This window comes from Chrysochloris asiatica, unplaced genomic scaffold (assembly GCF_000296735.1).
Source record: "Chrysochloris asiatica unplaced genomic scaffold, ChrAsi1.0 scaffold00354, whole genome shotgun sequence".
Classification (NCBI taxonomy): domain Eukaryota; kingdom Metazoa; phylum Chordata; class Mammalia; order Afrosoricida; family Chrysochloridae; genus Chrysochloris; species Chrysochloris asiatica.
In genome coordinates, this window is record NW_006408872.1 from 1,913,998 (window position 1) to 1,918,698 (window position 4,701).

The following is a 4,701-nucleotide window of genomic DNA, read 5'->3' on the forward strand; positions in this document are numbered from 1 at the left end:
TCTTTGGTCTTTGATATTTTCTCACAGTGTTCAAAAGGAATTCAGCTACAATTACTAATTTAGGTGAGAATCTTAAAACGACCACATAATTTAATACCATGTTGCATGAAAAGAGTTCCTGAGTAGAACAAACGATTAATACACTGACTAAAAGTCTGAAAGTTCATGTCCACCCAGAGACACCTCAGAAAAAAAGGCCTGGCATCTACTTCCAAAAATAAGCATTAAAAATCCTATGAAGCACAATTCTACCCTGACATGCATAAGGTCACTGAGTTGGAACTGACTTGATGGCAACTGGTTTTTTTCTTTGTTTGTTTTGGATTTGGTTTGGTTTGATTTCATAAAGCAGAGTTGGTATAAGAATCCAAACAAATGGAAAGATGTTAATAATCTATCCTGTGATCACTAAAACAAATGCCATGACATGTATATATATAAAAAATTGGCCCATAGTCTCTGCCAAACTTTGGGAATGGCTTGTTGAAAATCTTTCTGGCATGTCCAAGGAAAATGAAACTCTGGGTGTCCTTGTATCAGTGCTGGCAGCCCAGTTTCGAGCCCTCCCTCTCCCCATCATGGTTTAAAATTAGAGCCCGTGGGGCCTGGTAATCACCACGGGATGTGATGCCACCTCCCTCTCATAACAGCTGCCATCTCTCTCTGGAAATGCTAAGATTAGGACTGCATACATTCCTAGAGTAGGAATTAAGGACCACAGTTACCTGGATGACTTAATTTGAAAATCTTGCTATTCTGTCATAGAAAGTGACTCCTCTCACTTCCATGAGTTTTCTACAAAATGACTCAACTACTTCTTTGTCCTTCTGGTGAACTTCAAGATCTCAACTCATTTTTTTTCCTAGGCATATGAGATTTCTGGACATAAATTTGTGCACCAGCCTATCCTTGTCTTGCTGGAAGACACTCTGGGCAAAATCATCTATAGGACATACTACAAAACTCCCCACAACTTCATTTGGTTATCATTAGCTCTTCAATGGTCAGAACCAAGAATAGCATATCAAGGGAAGCTGAGAAGACAGGACCTAGTAAAAGTAACATGCAGAGGAAGCTGTCCATTCAAGAGATAGTCTTACTTTCTAAATGTCGACTATAGAATATGCTGAAAGCTTACTAAGGGAGCTATATTAATTATCACAGTAGCTCAGGAGTAGATATACAGGTCAATGAAAGAACAGAAAGGCTGGAAACCAGTCATCACATATTCAGACAGTGTGGTATCTTTCAGAGGAATATTTGAAAAATATGCTGAACAGCTGGCTATCTTCTGGGAGAAAAGAAAACCCACAACAGGCCCCTACCTCACACCATACACAAAAACACAAGCTGTAATTAATCAAAGTTTAAACAACAAAAACTTTTAGACAAAAATTGATGAGCGGAGACTCACCATGGCAATGCGTGGCGGCAGAGGCGTCCGGGAGCGGGAAGACTCGGTGGTGTTCCAGCATGGCACAGGCCAGAGTGATGGTTCTGACATTTGGGATAATACAGCATTGAGTAAAGCCTATGATAAAGCTGTGGCTTCATAGCATGCACTGAAGAATAGTGACATTTGTGAAGCTTTAGGCAAGCCATAAGATACACCTAAAAGAAAGCCTACTAAGAAGAAAAAGAGTCAAAAAAAAGAATACCACAACTCCATTGAAAAAGTGAAAAGTTGGTGATACATGTTCTGCCATTTGGTCAGAAGATGACTGCATTTACCCAGTGACCATTACTTCACTTGATTTTAAGAGAGAAACTTGTGTTGTGGTTTACACTGGATATGGAAATAGGAGCAAAATCTGTGTGATTTACTTTTCCCAGCCTTTGGAGCAGTTAATAATGTAGAGCAGAATATTCAGGAGAATGCTCAAGAGAATGAAAATGAAAGTCAAATTTCAACAGATGAAAATGAGAACTCCTCCAGGTCTCCTGGAAATAAAACAAATAGCATCAAGTCTAAAGCTACTGCATGGATTTCTTTTCTACCTCCACCACCTCCAGTGCCCAGAGCGGGACCTGCAAAGTTAGGCCTAAGATTCAATGGCCCACCACCACCACCACCCTCCTTCCTATCATGTTGGCTACCTGCCTTTCCTTCTGGACCACCTATAATTCTGCCCCCCTTCCAAATGTCCAGATTCTCTTGAGAATACTGATGCTCTGGGAAGTATGTTAATCTCTTGGCACATGAGTGGCTACCATACTGGCAACTATATGGGTTTCAGACAATATCAAAAAGATGGAAAATGTTCCCATTTCAATTATGGAGTAAGTCTGCCATCACTAAAAAAGTGAAGTTCACCTTCTTTTTTTGTGCATGGTTTGTGGAAAATAAATCCTTAAAAATGGAAATGTTAAAAACTGTAAAATGTAATGTTATAACAGTATTAAAGATGATGCCAAAACTCATAGCTGTAAGATTGATCCACACTCTCACTAGATTTTTCATGGTGTCAACATATGATCTCACAAATATTGTTTGTTGGTTGCGTGGGGGAGTTTAATCCAGCCATTAGCTCTAATTTCCCATTTGCAGGGAGTACCGGGGATGAAGCAGCAAGTTACATGACCCTATAAAAGAAAGAATAGGAAAAGTCCAGACTGTGAAATGTGAAGTAGAAAAGGACTGCCTTCATTTCTTAACAGTAACTTGTTGTCATGAAAGGGGAATAAAAAGAGGTAGTAGTGGTGGTTAACTAGATTAAGCTAGATTTCAGAGACATCACAGCCAAATATAGTGTAGTAACCTTGATTGGACTGATTATCCTGATTTGAAAAGCTATAAAAGACATGAGGGGAAGGGGAAAAAGACATTGAGGAAGTTTTAATATGGACTGGATTTTAAATGATATTATATAATAACTGCTAATTTTATGAACTGTGGTTAAAGGTGTTTATAGGAAAATGCCTTTAAAATGTGTGTGCTTAAGTATTTAGGTGTGAAGTCTTATGTTTCTAATATATTTTTAAATGGTTTGGCAAACTCGGTATGTTTGAAGCATATATGGCAAAATGTTAATTACCAAATCTAGATGTCATGTATATCGACACTCATTGTACCATTTTTTCTACTTTCTGTATGTATGAAAAGTACATAATTAAAAGTGTTTAATATGTGTTTTAAACAAGTGTTTTAAAATGAGAGCATTTTTACAAAGATTATTAAACAAGATACAAAAAGGTCACAACCTAAAAGAAGAAAATTTAGTATATTAAATAATTTAATGTCCAGAAGAATTAGTTATGAAAAGGAAACAAAAGGCACACAAATTTTTAATAAAAAAGTAAAAATATCTCTATTTCCAGATGACATCATACGATATGCTGTTGTTGTTGTTAAGTGCCGTCGAGTCAATTCCAACCCATAACGACCCTGCATAGGGTTTCCAAAGAGCTGGTGAGCTTGAACCGCCCACCTTGCAGTTCAAACGGCTTTGCAGTCTGGCGCATTAACCCTATATTGTTGTTAAGTGTTGTTGTGTCAGTTCCAACCCATAGAGACCTTGTATAGGGGTTCCAAGGAGCAGCTGGTGAGCTTGAACTGCCGACCTTGAAGTTCAAACGGCTTTGCAATCTGGTGCATTAACCCACAGCGCCACACCTGGACTCCTATATATAGAAAACCCAAAAGAAGCCACACAAAAAGCTACTAAAACTAATTAAAACATCAGTAAAATTGCAGAGCACAAGGTCAATACAAACAAATCAGTCATATCTCTATACCCCAGGAGTAAACAAAAGGGAATTAAGGAAACAATTTAATTTATAATAGAATCAAAAATAATAAAATGCATTAGAATAAATGCAAACAAGGAGATGAGACTGGTATGGTACACTGAAAATTACAAAATATTTTTTAAATAAATGAGAAAAGATTTAAATGGAAAAACATCCAAGTTTATGGATTGGAAGACAAATTGTTGAAATAGCAAAACAACTCAAAGCCATCAGTAAATTCCACACAATAATCATTAAAATTCCAGTGGCCCTATTTAAAGAAATAGAGAAAACAATCATATATAATTGCAAGAGTCCAAATAACCAAATATTGCCAACAATACTGAAAAAGAACAAAGTTAAGGATTGACACTTCTCAATTTCAAAACTTACTACAAAACTCTAGTAATCAAAATAGTGTAATACTGGATAGACAGATATACTCAAAAGAAAAAAACTGAGAGTCCAGCTATAAACACATGCACCAATGGTCAATTTGTTTTCCACAAGAGTGCCAATACTATACAGTGGGGAAAGAATTGTTTCTTCAACAGATATTGTTAGAAAAACTGGATATCCACCTGCAAAAGAATAAAGTTGGACCCCCTACATCACACCATTTACAAAAATTAATTCAACATGGATCAATCTTCTTCAGTCTTTCTAATTCATTGTTCAACTTTCACCTGAAGCCATTTAAAATACCATGGCTTGGGTCATATACACCTTTGTCCTCAAAGTTACACCTTCACTTTTTAATACTTTAAAGAGGTCTTTTGTAGCACCTTTTCCCAATGCAATATATCATTTGATTTCCTAATTGAGGCTTCCATGGATACTGATTGTGTTGTTGTTGTTGTTAAGTGCCACTGAGTTGGTTCTGACTCATAGCAACCCTATATAGGGTTTCCGAGGAGTGGCTGGTCATCTTGAACTACCGACCTTGTGGTTCAAACTGACTTTGCAATCCAG

General features: G+C 37.1%; 1 pseudogene; it reads left to right on the forward strand.

Annotated features, from left to right (window-relative positions):
• Positions 1-1,415: 1,415 nt before the first annotated feature.
• On the forward strand, positions 1,416-2,581 carry LOC102834415 (annotated as a pseudogene).
• Positions 2,582-4,701: the final 2,120 nt, after the last annotated feature.